Here is a 23,563-nt window from a genome sequence, read left to right on the forward strand (position 1 = left end):
TTAGGAGGGCGGACTGAATGGTGTTGCACCATGCTTCATCCTTAACAATCTCTTGAGACTTTGTGGTCGGGTGGATAGTTCCTTGAAGATGGCGAAGAGCTCTTTGGATTCTGAGCTGGCATTGGAAATTCTGTCATTATAGGATGCGGATTTAGCTGAGATGATGACTTTTTTGTATTGGGTAGCTAACGATTTATATGAGGATAAGGAGGATGCGCTGGGAGAGCTTTGCCATATATTCAAAGCTTTGTGTTTTTTGGTTTGTAGTTCTTTTAGTTCAGCTGAGAACCATGTGTTGGAGTGTTTGGTATTTTTAGATTTTTTCTTTTGGAGAGGGGCAATGATGTCTATGGCGGAGCTAATGGTGGATTTATAGATGTCTGCCAGTGCGGCTGGGTCTAAGATGGCAGGGGGGTTGGTAGTGAGGGTGTCTAGATAGGGAGCAATCCTATCTTTAGTAAGATTCTTGGCGCTTCCGCCATGGCTGGAGGTGTTGGACTGAGTTTTATTGCTGAGTTAGTGGGGGTTGGGATGAGGAGGTGAATGAGGGAGTGGTCTGACCATGGGGTAGGTGTGATGGAGCTAATGTCGACGCCACAATTGTGGTCCACTATCCAGTCATGTGTGCATCATTTGCAGTGAGTGAGAGAGTGTATTCTTTGCTCAAATCCCAATTCTTGGAGTGCTTGTGCTAACGCTGTGGAAGGTCTATCTTTCTGGTCATGGAGTCCGAGGTTGAAGTCTCCTAGAAGGATTGTTTTGGTGGTAGTTTTGAGGTATTCGGCTTGAAGGTGTGTAAGGTTGCCCTGGAAGTCTAGCACAGGGCCTGGTGGACAGTAGACTAGGTTGATGGTGATGATGGTGTTGGGGGATAGTGAAATCTTGGCAGTGAGGGAGTCGATGTTCTCTCCGAGTTTGGAGGGGAGTTGTTTTGTTTCTATGTGATCCTTGACTATAATGGCTACTCCCCCTTCTATGGTTAGTGTTCTGTCTTGTCTGAGGATGGAGTATCATGGTGGGATAGCTAATGTGATGGCCGGGCCGGCGGCATTGTGGAGCCAAGTTTCAGTGATGGCAAAGATGTCAAGGTCGAGGTTGGTTAAGAGGTCATGAATTTCTGTGACGTGAGCAGGGAGGGATCTGTCATTGATCAGTGCACATTGTAGGTTTGGGGGTGGCATTGGGGTTGAGTTCATGTTTTTATGTTTGGCTGCTTTCATAGTGGTGGAAGTGGGTTTCATTTTGGGTGTGTGGTGGCTAGTTGGGTTGGTGGTCAGCTTGAGGCGGTCTGTGGCTTGTTGATTGGCTTGTAGGGGTTTAGGTGAGTATCTGGAGTGGAGGACTAGAATTTGGTTTCTTGAACTAGTAGTTCTAGGGCATGTTGTGTGGGTGATTGGTGTAGGTTTAGTGGGCTTGGTAGCGAAGGATGGAAGGAAGGGAGTGTGAGGGATAAGATCTGAGGGTGGGAGTGCAATGTTGGACATAATGCAAGGTGGAGTGCAGTCTTCCAGCAAGGTCCAGCAAAGGTGCAAGAAGCAGCAGCAGTTAGTATTAGAACTGTGTGTGGCAGCAGTCAGAAATTGATATAGGGTAGTATGGTGGTAGAATCAGGCATGGGAGTGGCATCAATCAGTCATAGGCAGCAGTCAATATTGGCAACAATCAATTTCGGGCACAGGTCAGTAATCAGTTATATGCTACAATCAATTTTTTGGCAACAGTCAGTTTCAGGCACAGTAGTCCGTTATAGGTGGCAATCAATGTTTTGGCACTGGGCAGCAATCAATTGTATACAGCAATCAATGTTTGGCAGCAATCAATTGTGGCCATAGTAATACGTTATAATCATCAAACAATTTTTGGGCACAGGGCTGCAATCAATTATAGGCAGCAGTCAATTGGGGGCGACGATGAGTTACCGGCAGCATTCAGTTTTAGGCATAGGGCAGCACTGCACAGTTTTAGTCATGGGGAGGCAGCATCGCCTTATGGGTACGGATGAGTTGGCAAGCAGTTAGTAAAACAATCAGTTTTAGCAATGTGTTATAATACATAAATATAGTAATGGGATGGTGGCAATCGAATGTGGGCATAAGTGGCGGCAATCAATTTATAGGCAGTAATCATTTATATGCACAGTCAGTTTTGGGCACGAAACAGTACTGTGCAAACATTGGTTTACGGACAGTGCATGAGTACGGTAACGAGAATGCTGAGTAACATGTTATAGTCAGGTGTTTATATTCGAGACGATTGTTTGCAGACGTTTCTTAAAAACAGTGGTAGTGGCTACTCAAAGTAGACCTGGCAATACTGTGGGCGATGTCATACGTTCGCTTGTGTTTCGAAAAGTATAAATGTAGATTGGTAGGCTTATTGACTGGGCGGTAGCTCACAGAGCAGTAACAGACGGGAGAGGGCTTGTGAAGAGGCAGGGAGGTACTAAGGGTGTAAAATCAAGTACAGTCCGCGGACGGCATGTGTGACAGTGTAGTAATCACAGTATTTGAATAGTAGGTTGGCGGCATTCTGCGGGCCATCACGGACAGGCACCGATAGGCCTGGCCCTTATAGCGCGGCCCTTGCAGCGAAGGTCCGTTGCCGGCTCACGCCTTCCGGTTAGCAGGCTGCAGAAAGATAGGAGTCCTCGGCCAATCGGGGGGCTGTCTGGCCTCAATGTGTATTAGGTTGCTTAGCAACCGGCCGACAACAAAGCAGCGGCCACTTTGATGTAGCACGCTGGAATCTCGGCGAATTAAGAAACAAAATGCCGTCAAGTGTAGATGCGGCGATCCAGGCTTGGGCGGTTGCTGGGGCCGCACGGTGTCTCAGAGGTACCTTATGAGGGCAAGGTACGGAGCACGTTGATGTCGATGAGGGCGCCGGTTCTCTTCTCCTGGGCCTGTAGGTCGAGGAGGAGGAGAGGGAGGGCTCGTGCCCTCCGCTTGCAAGGAGATGAGAGGAATGACCGGGGAAACTCCCAGTGTCCTGGTGGACAGTGGACCAGTCCAGACCTGCTGATGTATCATGATATTCCATTTGGGGTTTGAAGCACGTCTTGTGCATTACAGACTTTACCATAAAAGAGCATCTGCAATTAACATTCTTCATTTGACTTGGGTCATTAGTTTCACCAGCCTTGAAGATGATTTCATCTGAGGTGGCTCAAACCTTTACATCCTTTTGCACAGCTCATGCCCTTGCCCTCTTCTTTGGGTATATTGCTATGGACCAACTATGTAAGACGTTGAAGATTCACCATGCAGTCCTGTCAAGGCCATGATGACACATAAGTGAACGTCAATATTTTTCAATCACTGTCTCCCTGTGTGAATACTTGACATCTGGACTCGAGCTCACTCCAACATGACTAAATACCAAAGCTGTGTATCCACCACCTAGCCCAGGGGTCTGCAACCTGTGGCTCGCCAGATGTTATGCACCGTGCTCCAATGATCCTGCAACATTGAATGTGCTAGCTAGGGATAATGGTAGCTGTAGCCCAAAACATATAGAGACACAAAGGTTGCAGACCTCTGGCTTAGCCTGTGCAACCATAATGATTATGGCAGCTCTTCCATTCTTTTAAGTTTAGTTGAAACCACTATGAGGCTTATCATTGCTGGGAGGGTTCAGGCAAAGGAATTCACTACCGATATCTAATTTATCAGTTGTTTTAAGAGTGGTAACATTTACCATTTTTATTTCTTTTATTATTCATAGGTTTGATTTCATATACTTGTGTGATGTTTATTCTTGAATACATGGTTATATATTTCATAATAACCTGCAAAAGCCTTATTGATATTGCTAGTTGATCAACTGTAATCTAAGCACACCCATCCACCTGCCACAGAGTACAGTCTGAGTACTCAACCTCGCTACCAAAAGGTGAACCAGTGTTCTTGTTTGACTTTAGGTTAAGAGATGTATGTGTTGGGGCATTAGGGAGTTTAAAGAGCATTGTCTCTGGACCACACAGACTCTCACTGAGGCGTAGCAGACCAATGTTTGGTCTCACAAGCGCTCTTACCCCTTTCTTTCACTGCATGGAACCACAGCTAGCTCCTGCTCTGTACTGCACGGAGAAGGCATGCAATTACTTGAGGGCAGAACTGCCTGACCTCCCATGCACTGCTTGGGATCACTGTCGGTGCCATCTGCACTAACCCTCTCACCACTTCTCTCTCTTGGAGTGACCACTTTCTCCTTTCTTCCTATCTCTCTCTCTCTTCCTCGCAGGTCAACCCGATTCCAGCACTGCCACCTACCTTCTCGGTCATCCGACCCATGAAGCGTGCGTCAGTTGAGGCTTTCGCCGCTACTTTCTCTCCTCCTTCTGCAACGTTGGCTGACTCACACCCTGACACAGCCCTCTCTAACCTTCACCTCTCTATCTCTAACACTCTGGATGTCCTTGCCTCTGTCATGAGAATCCACTTGAAGCCCAAACCCAAGTGCAACTATTGATAGGATTACAACCTTTCAGCCCTTAAACTCAAGTGTAGGGTGGCGGAGAGGAAGTGGAGGGCATTGGGCCCACCCCCTGACAAACTGACCTGCTGCCTACTCCAAAGACAGTACAGACTATCTGTCCTCTCTAAGATGAGAGCCTACATCTAAGCCTGCATCTCTGCAGCATCTAACAACTCGGCCAAGCCTTTCAAAATCTGCAAGGAGTTGGCCTATCCTGCTGTACTCTCTACCTCTCCTGTTCTCTCCCAGGCCCTCTGCACAGTCTTGGCCTCTCATTTCACTACTAATACTCAGGACATCCTGTCCACCCTCTCTTCCTCTACCTCCTCTTCCTCTACCACTCCTGGCCCGTCTGAGGCAGTCTCTCCTCCTCTTTTCTCCTCCTTTCCCCTGTTCACCCCTGACAATGTTTCTAGACAAGTCTGATCTATGAAAGTCTCATCAATGCAGGTTCTCCCCTTTGCTCATCCAGAACAATCAAGGACCACATTGACACCCTTGCTCCAGCCTTGGCAGCCAATTTCTGCAATCGCTCCTTTGCCACTGGAACTTTCCCCTCCCCCTTAAGCACTCCTTTGTGCAACCCCTTTTAATGAAGCCCTCATCCGATTCTTCCTCTCCGGCTAACTATCGCCCGATCTCCATCAATCCGTTCCGGAGCAGACTCTTGGAAAAGCTGGCCATATCCCAGCTTAATCTACATACTGAATCTGTTGGCTGCCTCCATGACTACCAGTCTGGCTTCAGAGCTCCCAGAAGCAAAGGAACTGCTCTTCTGAACACCCGTGAAGACTTGCTCTCCAACCTTGACTCTAATCTCCCTTCTGTCCTCATTCTCCTCGATCTATTTCCTGCACTGGAGTGTGAGGCTGCTCCATCTGACCTACGGCACGCCTGGAGGCTGTACTAGTGTTCTACCTACTCTTTCTAGAGATAGGAGATCTGCGTGATGTACCCCAACCTTTCCTGCACCTCTCCATAACTCCCCCAGAAAAAAAGATGAACTTTGCATTCCGTTCTGAGAAAAATGTAAATAAGTGCATTTTCACCGCATCGCCTGGGGTTTAGTATATCAGAGGCTATAACTCCTCATTCTGCTGCAACGCACAGAAAATCTTGCATCCATGTGTGCCTCTGGCCCTTCTGCCAACCTTGCGGCATCTTCCAAGATGCCCTCTGCCTTTGCACTGCTGCAGAGGCTTCTGAAGTGACTACACACACCCTGGATTACCATTGGCCACCTGCAAACGTTTTGTTTGACCTATGGGGGACCGGCAGGCTTTAGCTGGCCCCACATTCAAAGGGCAACTCCTAAGGCCACTGTCTGCTCCCTGTCCGCTGCCAGGATGCTCCCCGGTGAAATGTTGTCCCCCCTGCTGTATGCATGTGCCTGTGTGCTGAACCCTGTACCTTGCTGCCCCCCCCTGTTGTATGCATGTGCTGGTGTGCCTAAACCCTGTACCTGCTGTCCCCTTGTGCCTATCTATCCTTACTGCACCTTGTGTTGCAGCCGCCCTGCAAAATGGGGTTAGGCTCCATGAATGTGCCCATCTGATTAACTTTACTGCACCTTTGTGTCGCAAGCGCCCTGCAACATGGGGTTAGGCTCCATGAATGTGCCCATCTGATTGACTTTACTGCACCTCTGTGTCGCAGCTGCCCTGCCACATGGGTTTAGGCTCAATGAATGTGCACATCTGATTGACTTTACTGCACCTTTGTGCCAAAGCCACCTTGCATCATGGGGTTAGGCTCCTGATTGTGCCCATCTGATTTACTTTACTGGATCTTTGTGTCGCAGCCCCCTTGCACCTATCTATGGATATTTGCAGCTTTTGTATGCTCTATGTCCGGTGCCAGGACGCTCCCCGGTGAAATGTTGTCCCCCCTGTTGTATGCATGTGCTGGTGTGCCTGAACCCTGTACCTTGCTGTCCCCTTGTGCCTATCTATCCTTACTGCACCTTGTGTCGCAGCCGCCCTGCAAAATGGGGTTAGGCTCCATGAATGTGCCCATCTGATTAACTTTACGGCACCTCTGTGTCGCAGCCACCCTGCAACATGGGGTTAGGCTCCATAAATGTGCCCATCTGATTGACTTTACTGCACCTCTGTGTCGCAGCCGCCCTGCCACATGGGTGAGGCTCCATGAATGTGCCCATCTGATTGACTTTACTGCATCTCTGCGTCGCAGCCACCCTTCCACATGGGGTTAGGCTCCATGAATGTGCCCATCTGATTGACTTTACTGCACCTTTGTGCCGAAGCCGCCTTGCATCATGGGGTTAGGCTCCATGAATGTGCACATCTGATTGACTTTACTGCACCTTTGTGCCGAAGCCGCCTTGCAACATGGGGCTAGGCTCCATGAATGTGCCCATCTGATTGACTTTACTGCATCTCTGTGGTGTAGCCGCCCTGCAACATGGGGTTAGGGTCCTTGATTGTGCCCATCTGATTGACATTACTGCACCTTTGTCTCACAGACACCCTGCAAAATGGGGTTAGGCTCCTTGATTGTGCCCGTCTGATCGACTTTACTGCATCTTTGTGTCTCAGCCGCCTTGCAACATGAGGTTAGGCTCCATGAATGTGCCCACTTGGACTCATTTTGCACTGTCCAGTGTTGTAGTTACCTTCTGTAGTGCTCTCTATGAGGAAATTACTTACTGCGCATCCTGACCTGTAACCGTAAGCACGTAACCAATCCCTTAAGCATAAGCGCCTAGATAACTCTGGGTTTGGTGCACTATATAAATGAATAAATCAATCAAATAAATCAATCCGTCCTCTGTGTATGACACAGTCAACCATGCTCAATCGTCTCCACGACAATCCTGGTGTTACTGACCAGGCCCTGGCCTGGTTGACCTCCTTTCTCACCAACCGACCCTCTCAGGTCTAAATGTGGTCTTTCCTCTTTTCTATCTCTCTCTCTACCTGTGGTGTTCCCCAGGGGTCTAACCTCTCTCCCTGGCTCTTCAGTCACTACCTGGCACTCTTGCCCACTGCATCACTATTTTCTGCTCCAATTTTCAATGTTATGCGGATGACACTAAACTCCCTTTCAGGCTCCCCTCAGCCACCTCTGCTTCTTATCTCATACCAGACTGTCTGGCCGCGGTTATAGGTCAAAGGATCGACTGCAAAGGGTCGAATGACAAAAGGTTCGAGTCAATAGTCTCGAAAACAAAAGTTTTGAATTTTTTTATTTTTTAATATATATTTTCTTTTGGTGGGGTCCCCCCAAACCCTGTTTTTGTGGTAAAAACCACTTTTTTTTACCTACCACGAAACCCAAAAATAAATATATAAATAAAAAAAAATTAGAACCATTGGTTTTCGACCCTATTGACTCCACCTTTTGCATTCAAGCCTTTTGTAATCGATCCTTTGACTGGACACCTCTGGCTGCAATTGAGGAATGTGTACCGCCACTGATCTCTGCCTTAATGCCAGTAAAACTGAGATCCTTCTCATTGGGACACCCACTCCCTCCTTTCCTCTCTCTCTCTCTCTCTCTCTCTCTCTCTGGCCGCCCACTCTGGGCCCTCTTCCTGCTCCTTCCTGTGAGGCTAAGAACCCTGGTGTCATCTTCGACTCCACCCTCTCCTTCTCTCTTCACATCTCTAACATCTCTAAGAAGTCAAACTATCAGCTGCACTCTCTAGGCTGGACTACTGCAACAGCCTCTTTCTAAATCTTCCTGCCTCAACTCTTCAACCTTTACAACCTATCCAGAAAAGGACTGCGAGACTTGTCATTGGCCTCAAGCCCAGGGATCGTATCTCTCCAGCTCTGAAATCTCTTCACTGGCTCCCCGTGGCTGCAAGGATCAACTTCAAGACCGTGTGCATCGTCCACAAGGTTTTCTAGGGCCTCAGACCGCTCAACCTCCAACTTTCTCTTCCACAACATCTTCCTCAGGGTCAGACGCTTCTCCAAGCAGAGAGTTGCGGGCAGATCTTTCTCCTCGGCTGATGCCTCACTCTGGAACAGCCTCCCTGCCTCTCTCAAACTTGAGCAGAACCGCCTCTGGTTCCAGAAGCAACTCAAGACCTTCCTTTTCGCTTCTGCTTTCTCTCTTCCTCTCCCCTGCTGATGCACCTGACTGCACTGAGCACTGGTCACCCTCTGAGCTCGGGCCCAGGCTCCTGCATGTCCAGTTGCGCACCCACCAGATCCGGGCTCCCCGGTATTTAAGAGTCTGCATCTGCAACCCTAGAGTCCCTTCTCTCTGCACTTATGAGCAGCCTGCTGGCTGCACTTGTGAGTTAACTGCACTTCCCCCTTTCCCCTTCCCCTCCCCTCCCCCCTGGCACTTCTCCCCTTCTGTCTTCGCCACACTTGCGTGATCTGAATGACACAAGGCCTAGTAAGGTCATTATTTTGTCCTCCCTTTGTTTCCCCCTCCTTCTCTTGTCGTGCCTAGAAACACTTGTGTACATGCCACATCATATCATATCATACATGGGGGATCTGCCTAAAAATGCTTTCTGTTCTAACCCTACACTTTATACTAGCACTGCATGAAAGCACCACTGTGCATGTGGTCCTTTATACCATGCCAGTTACCCCTGTTGTGGTTTTACAGTGCTGAGCCTTGTCCGAGGAATGTATTGGGCCCACTCATGAGGTATCCAGACAGGAGTTCGTGGTGTTGAAAAGAAAATAGACATGGATTAAGCTAGAGCTGAGAAGACAGTGCTTATGGTGACACATAGACAAAGCAGGAAGACAGAAGAAGTGTTTTTGTATTGGTTAGTTGGAATCTCAAGTGCACAGGGTCAGACAGGAAGTGTTCAGGAGGTCATATAGTGAAAGTCATGAGGTAAAACCGTGGGAATTGTGTGTTATCTCTGGTCTTTGCACCTTTTAATATAGCCTTATAGACTAAAGAAGTGGTCTTTATTGTGGGATAATATCCAGGTTTTTGTCTCGGGTTGCCCAGGTTTTTGTCTTGGGTCATTAGCTGGGAAAGGGTTAATTATTCCAAGCAATGATGACCCTTCCCAAGGTCAATACGGCTGTTCACACTCAGTACTAGTAGCAATAAAGGTTTTGGAGTTGTGCTGGTGAAATAAAATGTGATAGCTTAATAATGAATAAAGTACACAAAACGTGTTAGTAAATTAAACAGAGTTGCATCTAATCTATATAACAATATAATAAAAGGCCAGATGTATGTTTGTCCCTGTATGTTTGTCTGATACTGTCATAGCTTCGCCTGTTGTCACCTCTAGAGGGAGCTGTTGCCTTAGGATATAGAGAGACAATGCCAATCTGCATAGCTTCGCCTGTTGTCACCACTAGAGGAAGTCATTACCTTACAATATATAGTGGTCAAACCTGCGTTTTGGCCTGTGTACATAGGCTTCTACACTAGTTTTTTAATATTTAAATAGCCAGGTTGTCTTTATAAGGTAAGCATTTTAATTGTAAACTTAGTTTAACTGGAACAGTTTCAGCATGAACTTGCTTTAGGTGCAATATTAAAGTGAGCAGTGTTCTTTACGGAAGTGAAAACAACTGTTTGATGTTTAACTTTGACTTTGTTGTGTTAAATTAGGTTTGTCCCCACAAAAAGAAGGAACTAATACAAGCCACAGGACCTCGTATCATGACACTCGCTCAAGGAGACAAGGACAAGGTGATCGCTAACAAAGGAAAAAATCAAATTCATCCCTCTTAACTGGTTTTCACTAGTTGGACAATAAGACACAGGAGGTGGCAGGCCGGTGGTGACAATAATATACATTTTCCTTTGCCAAAAAGGGGGCAATATCCTAAGTGGTCTTTCTCTTGAGCCAGTGAGCATGTCCCTCCACTCCGTGGGCCCTTCTCTCTTTCGTTCTTTTCGCCTTGTGGTTGTTAATGTTGAGGTGTTGGCTTCTAGGTCTTTATGTGTGTGAATTCTGCAGATCAAAGAAATATCAGACCCTGAGTAATGTGGCTAACCCACTTTGATATCCTCGCTTCCCTTCTGGCACTAATTGCTATTGATCAGTGGTAAGTCACGTATCCCCCTTTTCTTTATTCCTTCCTCTGATAGGGCTCGTGATATCTGCACATCTCTCCTGGAAAGGTCTAGGAACCCCGGCCCTTTGCTGTCTGTGCAGTGTCACAGAGTCTCTGCATTGGCAAGACCATGAAGAGGACCTGAGCACCCCAGAGAAGGCAAATCCTGGGGAACTGGCACCCATGGCCCAATTAATACTGTCAGGGACCGAAAGCAGAGCAGTACTCACCCGTGCAGCAACCAGACACCCTGGGAGAACTCCTTGTCTTTCCCACACTACTGGGAACAGTGGGGAGAAGAAAGCTCATGTCTACTTCACGGCTACAAGCGCGATGGAGACAGAATTGCCTGCAGCCACTCCCTTCAGTGAAATCAAGGGGAGAAACACAACATCAAACTACATGCCAGATAAACAGTGTTCCAGTCTCCCCACCATTCAAACAGAGGTCATAGCACATTGACTGACCTACTAGCCACAGGGGAGAGACAAACATAACTCTGGGTAGAAGAGAGCATAAAAGGAACTGGAAGGGAGAGACCAGAAGCTGCAGCACATCCAACAATGAGAACAATCTGGAAAGGAATTCAGATAGGCCAGCCGCCATCTTGAACACTTATCCCCAATGGTCAAGTGGTCAGAACTATAGGGCATCTCAGTGACTGAGCATGCTCATTCAGGTCATGTGGTGCCTTAAGCCAATCAAGAAGAAACTTTTCAACCAAAGCGCTATATAAGGGCCAGCTCCTTTCACAACAGTGAGAGAGAGTTTAGGAGTGCAGAGCCAGCAAGGTGGGGAAGTATGTTGGTGTGTTTTCTGAACTATTAAGGTGGGTAATCAAAATGTACCAGCCCCTCTGTTGTATTGTACGGATACCCCAGCAAATCTTTTGGAAAGGGACATCCTGAGCAAGTTGCGGATGTTGATTGCCTTCACGGAGGAAGGTATTGTATGCCCGACCCCAGGGTTGTATCCGGTAAGGGAAGCAGTGTGTTTACAAACCTATTGTAGTGACAGTGCAATTAGGGGGTTCCCTGGCATACATCATTGTTTCTCTATGGGCCTGGCGAGTACCGTTTGAGTTTGTATTTCGGCTTGATGTGCCGAAGGAAGTAATGTAAGGAACCATTGTTACAGTTCTCTTCGAGGCTGTAGTAATTAACAAGAACAGGGTGGTTCTCTCAGGAACAGATGAGGAAGGCAGAGAGTGACACGCAGCTCTGTGCATCGATCTGACCTTATCGCCAAGGGATGTGTCTGACGAGCAATTGTTTGAAGACACTGAAGACACAGGAGAGATGGTCTTGGAAATTGGGGTGCCTTGCCAGATAGTGATAAAGCAAAGGGAAGTATAACAGACCATGCTCATCCTTAAGGATACATCGTCATTTTGGAAGGGGGATTTGGGAAAAGTGCCGGATCATTTGTGGGCCAGCAATCATCATGATGTGCTGCTGCTAAAAAGTGTTGGAGCAGTGAGGATAAAATTGAAACCTGGTGCGATATTACCACGGGTTAAGCAGTACCCCATGTCCAAGGAAGCAGACAAAGGGATTTATGAGACCATTGTGGCATTGTTAAAGCAAGGCATAATACAACTCTCTGTGTCCCCATGTAATACGGCAATCTATCCTGTGAAGAAGGCAAAGGGGTCCAGTTGGAGGATGGTCCAGGATTTGTGCCCCCCTCAATAATATTTCTGAGGCGGAATTTCCAGTGGTATTGAATCCTGCCACCATTCTCTGTAACATCCCTACTGGGTTGACACACTTCACGGTAATTGATTTAAAAAATGATTTTTTTTCTGTTCCCTTACACCCCGATTCTCAGTACCTCACAGCGTTTACGTATTGTGGTCAGAGATTCGAACACACAAGGTTGCCCCAGGGGTTCATGCGAATCTCTGAGTATTTTTAACAGGGTGTTCTAGATGGATTTTGGAAATGTACATGTGTCCAGTACCATAATTCAGTAAGTGGACGATTTATTAGTCTGCAGCACATCAGCGAGCAGTGTCGGGGAGACTCGATAAAGCTCCTCATCCTGCTCATGCAGAAGGGGTACAAAGTGGACAAAGAGAAATTGCAATACCGTCAGACAGAGGTTATTACCTTGGGGAAAGTAATATCGCCCGCAGGAAGGAAGGTAATGCCAGAGAGAGCCACTGCAGTTCAAAATACACATCAGCCAGTCACAGTGAAACAAATGCAGCAATTTTTCTGGGGCTCTGTAACTATTGTAGATCATGGATTTTGTATTACTCTTGTTACATGAGTCCCGTATTGCGGGGTCTAAAGGAAGCACAGAAGGCGGAAAGTCTGATAGAGTGGTCTGAGAAAATGGGGACTTGTTTTTGAAAAGGACTCTTAGTGAGCGGGGTGGTAATTACAGCTATGACATCACAAGGCAGTGGAGAGGGCTATGAGATTGACTGCTGTGAACTAAGAGAACATGGAGAGATCTACAAGACCTATTGTAGTTAGAAAAGAAGAGGCTGCAAAGAGGTCAATGGGAAGTAGGAGAATTGTGTGATGAGCACCAGAGGCTACGGATCGGTCTAACAGAACTGTGACTGTGAAGAAGAGACCAGGGAAATGTCTAATACATTTGTGGGCGGGAACAATAGACTGTGGAGAGGCCTGAGCGAAAAAAGTCATCGAGAAGAAGAGACTAGTGCAGAGCCTCTAATCGTGAGAACTCCTATCATGGGACTGACCATTTTCCAGTTGTTGCCATCTCGTGGCCAGTTAGTACCATTATGGCAGCAGGTGGCAAATGCCTCTCACATGGCTACACAAAAGCCAAAATGGTTGGCCTTGCCAATGTGTGTGCTGTATGTAGTTCCTGGGACAGTAAGTAGCGCTCCGTGGCCTGCAGTTAATGAGGTGTAGGATCTCCTGGTAGATGGTAATGCAGGCAGGTGGTGGCTCTGGGATGTGGGCATCTGAAAACTAGGTGTGGCATCTTAACAGAGTCCGTATCATGGACAGGAGGCCAGCTTGACCTTCCCTGAGAGCACAAATCATTCTGCATTCACTCTTCTTCACAGTCACATCTAGTGAGCTTGCATGTTCCTTTGTGAGTCATTACCAGATCAGAGCTCCCACCACAATGGAGTGGTTTGCTGTGCAGAGGAATGGAGATTTACTTTCAGCAGTTCAACTTGCAGTAAGGCACATTGCCGCACTGTGCTGTGCCGTATGTTGAATTTAGGTCAGAGTCCCTTTGTATCCTAAAATGGCTTGCCTTTTGTTTTCAATATTGGTGCTGATTCATAGAAAAAAGTGGGGCAGACATTACCGCTCACTCCTGTCCTTTCAAAGCGGAGCAGAATGGCACAACTCTGAAGGTCCAAATTTAGATCACATGAGCTTAGGTTTAGGTTTTGAAAGTCCAGTGCAATTTTTGTCCACTGCCATCTTGACACCTCTGGCCTAATTCATCCCCCTTACTGGGTCAGCTGATGTGTCTACTCCCTCCATGTTAAACAGTCATGAGGGCTGCTTGCGCCTTATTTAGATAGGTAGTGTCTGGCCTCTGGTATCCCTGGGACACGACTCTGATTTTCACTTAGTGTGTGCAGTTCAGGGTTCAAATCCAGGGTACACGCGGGTGGACGGACCCCACCCACTTTTTTCACCCGAGCTAAAATGAGAAACATTAAACCACGTCTATGAATTAAAGCCAAACTCGGGGATCAAACCACAATTGTCAGGTTTGCAGGACAGACGCTTAACCACTGCACTATGTAAGTGGATGAAAAATTAAAACCCAAAGGTGAAATGTCCCATTTCAGTACTGCAAGTTTCAGGGAAAACATTTGTATTTGTTCTTGAAGTTTAAATGCCATTCGTCCTGTGCAATTTGGGTGGTAATGCAAAGCCAATTTAATGAATTTTACAGAAATGTGCATATTTCACCTTGATATGCTAATTTATGGTTATGTCACATTCCATTGCGTTTGTTGATGAGTCCCCCCACTTACATTTTTAGGACTTGACCGCTGGTGCAGTTTGCAGAATTTACAAAAGTTCATTCGTATCTAGGCAGCTGTTTCAGATACAAAACATGTAGTCCATAAAGTGGTATGATCTCAAAACTGAGAAACCGGTTTAAGGTCCTGAGACTGCATACAAAAGACAGACGTTGCGGAAGCGCAACCTGTGAAGGAGGCCCATCGCAAGGCCGGTCTTATACCTCCTCCGAGCTCCTTGTCCCTTTCAGGGGGTTCCCCCTGCACTCCTCCTCCCATTGTGCGGCAATGCGCCCACACCCTGCCGCCACTTACCTGTACTGACCGCCGCTGCTTCTTCTGTTCGCTCTCGAGGCCGCTCCCCTGAAACCAGACGTACTGTATGTCACGCTACTTGACACAACGGTATGTGCGTCAGGTTTTAGGGGAAGCAGTCTAGAGACCACAATTGGAGATTCCTTCTTCAAATGCTTGCAACAAAAATATTTAGAGAAATTCGACTATTAACTCAAATCCTTTACACCATGCACACATCCAAGTCCCTAAAAACCCTTTCACTGCTTTAGAGTAACAAATTACAGCTACTTCCTACCTGGTGTAATTTCAAGAGCTGAGATCTAGTCCTTCCAACATTGAGAAGATCTACAACACCGAGTTCCTGATCCCTTCACATTGTCTTCGCTTCTGGAGATCCCACCCTTTTGGTCCCGTAGTCTACAGTTCATTGTGTCTCCTTGTCACTGCTTAGTTCCTGTCTTTGGCATAATAATTCCAAGATTTCTTTTTCCAGGAAACACTTCTATGTAGATGTCTTCTTTTAGGTTGGAACCATGCAACTTTATGGCCCCTGCCTCTTGCAGTCCATTGTCTGTTGCATGACTCCTGTACTTATATGTTCGAAGCAGAAACACCATTGGATGCATGTGTTATGGGATTTATAAAGTTCAAACCTAGCTGGGAAGCCACATGGGGACACACTCAGGGTGGGGGAGATTACAGGTAGGGTGCAAGGAGTGCCGAGAAAGATGGAAAGGGTACGGGGTGCCGGGGATCTTTATGTTAAGGGCACCAGAAGGCTCTTTGTTAGGGGTGACATCGTGCTTCCAGTCCTGCGCTTTTATTTTAGTACCTAGAAAAATATGTGTGTTGAATCTTGATTCACTCCAGTTGAACCAGTTGGACTAAAATACCAAATTACAATGGTTTATAAAAAGAAAAGGCCAGGGCTCGGCATATGGTGTGCTGGTGACATGAAGCCATGTGTTCACCCTTTGGAATGTGCCTATGGTTGTGACAATAGGTGCCACACAGGAGGCAATACACAGCAGTGATGCCGCAGTATGCAAAAAGGAGGGACAAGCCGGTAAAATGGCTCAGTGTGTTAAACGCTCGTTGTTGTGAAATCTGTTTGAGCTGCAGGTTCAAATCCCATCAACGCCAACTCAACCTTTCATCCGTCCGAGGTTGATAAATGAGTACCAATTTCGATTGGGTAATAATAGTAATATATTTAAATTTCAGATAAAAGCGCGATATAAAGAACACAAAAAGTAGACAAAGAACTTAGTGTCCCCATATATAGTGCCTGTGAGCTCCAGAGCATAGTGGACTAATTGATTTAGATTATGATCTCGGGAAAGGGTCTCAGCGGTCAAGCCAAGTCATCATTTTTGGTCCAAAAACTGTGCTATAGTGAACGTAGGAGAGAAACAGCTCAAAGGGACTTGTTTTGCAATCAGGCGTGCAATCAATTTCAGGGGCATTGTAGGACACACTGCCAGAGGATTAGATCACCATGTACCCAGAGGCAAACTACAAACTGTGAGGTGCAACAGAAGAGGTCCTGGTTAATGTTTGTTTACTTTCCTAGAGCGTGGGCGTTGGGAAGCATTGATTTTAAACTTGCACTAATGATTGAACAACTAACTATTGGTAACATTAGACTAAATCCGGAAATGCATTTCTGGGGTCATTACACCTGTTAAGTATGTACACTTTGCATACACACACATTTTAGTTCATTTTAAAAACACAGACACTGGCCTTAGTGGGTAAATGTGGTGTACTCAACTGCTTACTACATTATAATCCTGTGTATTTTCTTATGTCTGTTCCTAGTAAAGGTGAGACTGGGGAAGTGATTGATTACATAAAAGAAAGTCCTTCCTGTCCCACATGTGCACTGTGTAGAAAACTGGAGAATACACTTATGTAAGGTCAAGGTTTTACACGTGTAGGCCTAGATGACACAAGAGATGTGCTGCATCTGAAGAAAGACCCGCTGTAGCCATAACAAGCTTATTCAAAGGGACTCTTTTGCCTCCAGTTTGCTTCAACCACGACTCAACAATGAAGTAACGATGGCATCACCAGAGACTTTTTTTGAGTAAAGATTTAAATCCGCTTTATGTTCTGTGTGATGGCTTTACTTTTGTGTTCTCACCTTGTAGGGCTACTTTACATCTGAGGGCAAGTCCTGCATGGGTTTATTTTAAGAGTGATGGTATTCATGTAGGGGCAGCTGAGTGATAGACAAACCGCAACCAACTTCAGATCATTTATTGGCAAGGGGGTTCAGCTGAAGGTTTATGATGACTCCCCGGACGTATACTTTGGGGTAACAGCACAAGGTCAGTATTATTATGACACAATTGAATTGTGTGTACCAGAAGTAGTAGTTGCCTGATAAGCACAGGAATATTTCAAATCACACGCATTTCTGGCAGAATTTCTTGGCAGAATTTGGCACAAAAATCTGCTGCTTTTTCGTCGGTGAGTTGGAGGATTTATCTCCAAAATTTTCCTGGAGGCAAATCCTCCTCTCCAGGCCCAAAACCCGTAATTTGGCGTAGTGGAAAAGTTGGCGGTAACAGAGTTACTGCCGCCAACTTTACCACTTACCACCAAACTCCTATTGAGGCCGTATGCATGGTAAAAGAAAATGCTTTTACCTAAAAGCGACCACGCTAATGGTTTGAAGGGGTGCTGCTAGGTTTTGGAAAAGCTCTGGGGCTACACTAATGTCAGGACTGGCGTGACTCGGGGCTAGCTAGTCTTTTGGATGTAGCCTCTGAGCTGCTATCAGGGGCTACAACCAAAAGACAGGAGGCTATAGCCGTGCCCCCTCAAGCGCCCCCTAACAAGGCCTCTGGAACAAGTAGCATGCTAGCACGCATACACTGTAAGCCACAGCAGAGAGGAGGACACTCCTTGCAGGCTAGCTTATAGATTGCATAAGAAGCAGCCTGGCGCGTGCTAGACGCTGGCCCGCCCTGACCCGCTTTTAACTGGATAGGGATATCTTCCCATGTCCTTATTGCCCAGTGAGCCTAACCCACGCTTAGCTGAAAACGGGGCATGTCAGGGCATGTCTGTGCCCCCGCGGGCTGCGCAGTCTCTTTCCCTTTCACTTGCGGAAGAGAGAGTGCTATCCCTGGCATTGGGGTGACTCAGAACATGCCAGCGGCAGCAGCTGGTGAAGAAAGCGCCATGCCGCAGCCACTCAGCGACGGCTGGTAGTATTAGGACACCTTATATGATATGTTAATTCGAGTATTTTGAAGTGACTATGTGGGCACTTACCAGCACTGATCCAGCAATCCCTGCAAGCGCCCTGCACTGGCGGGAATCGGGAGCGAGGGAAAGACACACAAGGTTCCAGGCCTTGCACAACCTGCCTCCTGATGAGTTACTGGGTATGTCTCACCCTGCTATATTCTATTTGATTCAGACGTGCCAAGAAGCTCACCAGAAGACAGGAGGTGCAAAGCACACAACCTCGCATTGGATATGGGCAGAATCTTACAACCCCAATGCCCATTGGTGGACAGCTCCACCATGTTTTTCAAAACAGTTTCCATTAAATGTCCAACTTGGCACTGCTCTGGAGTGCTCTAGAGATGTATTTTAGGCACCCATACTGTGGACCAAACCACTCATCTACCACCAAATGCTCACACGTCATACCCCACTTGTTTAGACGTCATCTGTGTCTGCATCCTAGCCTAGCGTGACCAGATTTAAAAAGTAAAAAACCAGGACAGGACAACTAACATAAAAGTAGGACTAACTCTTGAAAGTGGCTCTCAAGGCACTACACTTCAGTGGTGATTGGAGGAGAAGAAGGTTTAAGTGTTACTGGTGGAATAAACACATGTTATAATTAATTTATCACAAACTACCACTAACTTAATTTGCAAGTTGCAGCCTTTCTTCTGTGTAAGATTATGCATTCCTGACTGCCAGCTATTGACACCTACTACCAAAAATCAAGACCACTGCCTTTTCCAATGGAAAATAATCTTGAGAAAGGGGGACAGAGCACCCAATTCCGGAACAGTCCTGGTAAAATCGGGACGTCTGGTCATCCTATCCTAGCCCCTGCCTTGAAAAGGGTGCATTGCTGTAGGTGTGGACTAGAGGCTGTGTCGGTGACACACCAAAGGAGTACATGAACACTGGATAGCTGGGTAATGGCTGCACCCAGCGCGAGATAGGCCTCTTTATTTGATCACGCCACATGACTTGCTCATGCGAGTGACAGGGGTGTCATGGAGGGCCTGGTGCATCCTCAATCACCAAAGGTATAAGGGACCCTCAGTTCTCTGTTCTCAGAAAGGTGTAAGAGAATCCTGTGAGATTCCGTGAGATCTGAGCACGCGTAGAAGACCCTGTGTCACACAGAATCATTTCACTTGACTCAGACCGTTTGAGCCCACACGAGGACTAGGACCCCTTTATGCTGGGCGCAGCTCCCATGGTATCCAGAGCAAAAACAAGGAATGTATCTAGGTCCACATCCACTTCCTAGCACAAGCTGGGTTATACAGTATGCAAGTGGTCCCTTTAGCTACTGTCCACGTGTGACGAATCAACTTCCAGGGCACCAGTGATCCAGGGATGAATATCGGTTTCTAAACCATCAATCAGCCCCACACCTCTAGTACACCAGAAGGGATCTGAACAGATTGAAAACACAAGCACATTATAAACCTCCTTGTCCAATTTGGGTAACATGGACGGAATAGTAGGCTTATCTCCAAAACGTCATGGATCATTGGAGAGTCGCAACACAGCCAAAATACAATTATTACCCAATGATAAAAGGGACTGTCCAGTAAATGTTGTATACAAATATCTACTTTATTATTATCACATGTGAAGGCATCATGAAGCAGACACAGACAACAGGTTCAAGTTTTGGTCCACAACGTTTTATTAACTCAAAGTGCAGGATGGAGTAAGGCCTAACTTGCCCTATGCTAAGGTGGGATTTCCCTACCTAAAGAAAACTAAGGATAGTCTGTGTCAGGAAGTCCAAAGCAAATGTCTGCCTGTGTGCAAAACCTATACTTGCCCTCACGTCTAACTGTATACAATGTGTAGGGATGTCAGCATCAATATAAATAGTGTTCAAACTAATGTTCTGAGCTTCCAGCTCTTGGCTTGTAATCAGCTTACCCTTCGCTAAGTTCAAAATAAATCCAAAGACACAGGGAGTTCCTTCCCAAGAGGTCAAATCTTCCAGCTTTTCAAAACAACACAATTCCTTGTGACACTTCCAAGCTCTTATGATATGGTTCTTTTTCTCAAACTCACATAAGCAGTTCATTTCACAAAAGCAGTTCAGTTCCTTGACTTCCAAAACATATAAGAGGTTGATGTAAAACACAGGCTTCATTTTGGGTGCTTTCAGTGACTTTTCAATACAGTGGTACACTTGGTCTAGGCGCTGTTGTCCGATCACATGGTCTACTCATTGCAGGTCACGCAACCGAGGCCCTGTCTTGGCTGCTTTGCCATCAGCACTAGGCCACAGCTTCAACTTGACAGTGCTGCTTGATTCATTCACCTGTGTCACACTCTCCTGACACTGTACTGTGGCTTGTTTGGCCACTATGCATTTGTTACACTTTTTTGCATTATACAGTTACTTGAATTTCTTTGGCTGCTGCCAATGCTCGGTTTCTCATATAATGTAGTTCTTCAAAACAAACAGATTCAAAAACGTTCACTCTGCGGAAGGACTTCCAGATGCTGATCACCAGTTTGGAGGAAGGAACTGAGTTGAGCCCTAATCTTAAGATGCTCATGAAGCAGCACCTTTATTACACCTAGTGCACCTTACTTGTTCAAGTCAAGGTTCCCGCTCTCTTCCGCTGGGATGCAGAGATATCAATAGAGGGTGACGCAGTTTTATCTTATAAGAAGTGGGAGGGGCATGAGAGCCTCTTATACCCCCCACTCAGAGGGAGGGGCTAGGATGGCCCAACGGAATAGGAATCAAGTTATTTATTAATTTATAATATATATATATATATATATATATATATATATATCTCAAGGCGTTATGGGTATGCATATCAGCCCAAATGCAAGCTAATATGCATACCCACAATGCCTTGCTGATGTGGCTCTGACCTGGAGCTAAACTTCCAGCGGTGGTTACTAGGTGGCACTGTGGCATGTGTGCCTTGGCTGAAAAGCATTATTCTACGTTCACATTTCAGATTAAGTTATTTTTTCCAAGCCTTTTTAAACCCACCATAAATTTGCTATATATATCAAATATATATATAAAACTGTGAAAAAAGTGCCTGTTGTGGAGGTGATGCTCCTCATGCATTGGCAAGTTATACATCTATCACTTTATCCCAGCATGCAGCATAGCACATGTAGGGTGTACCCCAAGATCGACTCAATCAAGGACATCAACAGGCTGAAAACCTGCCTCTCGTTGATCCACTCTTGGATGTCCAGTGCATACTTGAAGCTCAACCCTTCCAAGACTGAATTCATACTCCTAACCAACAATATTGAACACCCAGACATAAAAACCTGGCTATCAACCATGAACCCTGAGGGGTTCACACACAAGCTCACCATCTGCGCCAAGTCGCTTGGGATCCACATCGACAAACACCTCTCCCTCAAAACACACATAGCTAAGAAAACACAGGCAGCTTGGTATCAGTTCTCCCTCCTGCAGAAAGTCAAGCCCTTCCTCCCCCTGGGCAGCTTTAGATCTACAGTTCAAGCACTAGCCCTATCCCACCAGGATGGGGACAATGCCCTCCTCGAAGGCCTCTCGTCGTCCTCCCTTATGCCACTGAAAAGTGTCCTACATGCAGCTGAATGCCTCATCAAGGGTCTATGCAGATATGAACATATCACCCTGACCCCCAGCGACCTTCACTGGCTCCCAATGCATGCAAAAATCACCTCCAAGTCTTGTTGTATCATCTATAAGGCAGCAGCCCTCAAGTCCCCAAGATACCCTGTGGAGAAACTTAGCATCTCCGGTGGAGAGCACACCACCAGAAGCCAGGACCAATGCAGACTTGAAATCCGCTGCTGCAAAAAGGAAAGAACCAGAAAACAGGCCTTGTCTGTCACCGGCCAAGACTATGGAATGTTCTCCCTGTCAGGATTAGACTCGCCCCCATGCTCCTACAATTCAGAAAAGAACTCAAGACCCACCTCTTCAAGGAGCCTCTCCTCATCCAACACGTAGGCCATCACATCACCTCCTGCGCCAGCTGACTCGCTAGATGCCATAAGCCCCTCTACGCCCCGCTACTCTATATAGATGTACCCCTCCTTTGTTCCCCTCTCTATCCTACCCCTCGCTGTTTATCTGTTCTGTTGTTATCTCTGAAAAGTGCTCCGTTGTGGATCTGTATTGTTGTATACCTCTGTAAAGTGCTCTGTTACTTCTCAAAGCTAGGTCTGCGCTCAATAAATACAATAATAACAATAATAATAATAATACTAATAATAGTGATAATAATGTAACCAGATTTTTAAAACTAAAAACCGGATCAATTTTTCTAAGTCAATACATTACACATAGAGAAAAGACTTCTGGGCTAAGCCATGCAATACATATAACAAACTTAATGCATGGTCCCATAGAATAACAATTAGCCCAGAGTTCATTTAACTTCATCGAGTTCCCTTTGCAAAATTTAAAACAATTTCAAGATGATGACAACTTCTGATGGGGACCCACACTAATAGGGAAATGGGTGTACATTGCTCAGGTCTATTCCTTTCCCTCCTTGAACCATTTCTTCATTTTATTTGCATTCTATTTCTTACACTCTCCATCATGACGCTTCTGCCATCCCATCATTTTAAAACAAGGTCTTTATCTCTTATTTCATTCTATGTGTTTTAAGCTATTTGTCCTTCTAGTATCAGTACTCTCTGCTTATTTGTACACTTTTACACCAGATTTTCACTACAGCTTCAACTGGATCTACTTTCGCCATTAAATCACAGACGTTCCCAGATAACATACTTGCTTCAATATCTTTTCTTAAAACAGGGACATTTGATGGTTTTGCAGAAGATTGTCGAGACAGGATGACATTTTGTGAAATGGTGTGACTACCATCCAAAACGGGAAGTCTGATCAGCCTCGACACCTGGAATAAGTCCACCAAGAACCATAACGGTCCAGCAATTCCAGAGGTTCTTGATGTGTGTCATTCATTACGTCGTCCCCTCCCCCATCTCGATGTTACAGAAATGGAAGGTGCACATCACTTATGGTATTGCTATTGATATTTTATTTGTATTGCGCTCATACACAAGTGTTTCAGAGCGCGACGAGGCAAGAGAGAGGTACAAGGGAGAACAAAACAACAATCTTACTAGGCCCAGTAACATTGAGAACACGCAAGTGCAGGGGAGAAGGAAGGGGCAAAAGTGCAGTGGGGAAGGGGAAGAGGTGGAAAGTGCTGAGCAAAGGAATAAAACAACAACATTGGTAATGCAGTCAGCAAGTGACAAGTGCTAGGTTTAAGGCACAGACATGGGGTGTCTGATAAGTGCAGAAAAGGGGGGACTGTAGGGTTACAGATACAGACCCAAGTGCAAGGGTTGTCTGGAGGCAGTGCGGGTGCGTGGCAGGGTGAGCAAGTACCTGGTTCCGAAATCAGAGGGTAACCAGGCGCACAATGCCGAAGCAGAACAGATCAGCATGAGAGTGGAGGAGCGAAGGCAGAAGCAAAGAGGAAGGTCTTGAGGTGCTTACGGGACCAGAGTGGCAGGGAGGCTGTTCCAGAGGGAGGCCCCAGCCTAAGACTGAGAT

The 23,563-nt window shown here is 46.3% G+C and overlaps 1 protein-coding gene across 2 annotated transcripts in view; it reads right to left on the reverse strand.

The window, feature by feature from the left end:
• Positions 1–23,563, reverse strand: part of LOC138503946 (ras association domain-containing protein 8-like) — a 453,289-nt gene that overhangs the window by 327,451 nt on the left and 102,275 nt on the right. The gene's annotated exons all lie outside the window — the stretch shown is intronic.

Source organism: Ambystoma mexicanum, chromosome 11 (assembly GCF_040938575.1).
Source record: "Ambystoma mexicanum isolate Mex_15411 chromosome 11, UKY_AmexF1_1, whole genome shotgun sequence".
NCBI classification, from domain to species: domain Eukaryota; kingdom Metazoa; phylum Chordata; class Amphibia; order Caudata; family Ambystomatidae; genus Ambystoma; species Ambystoma mexicanum.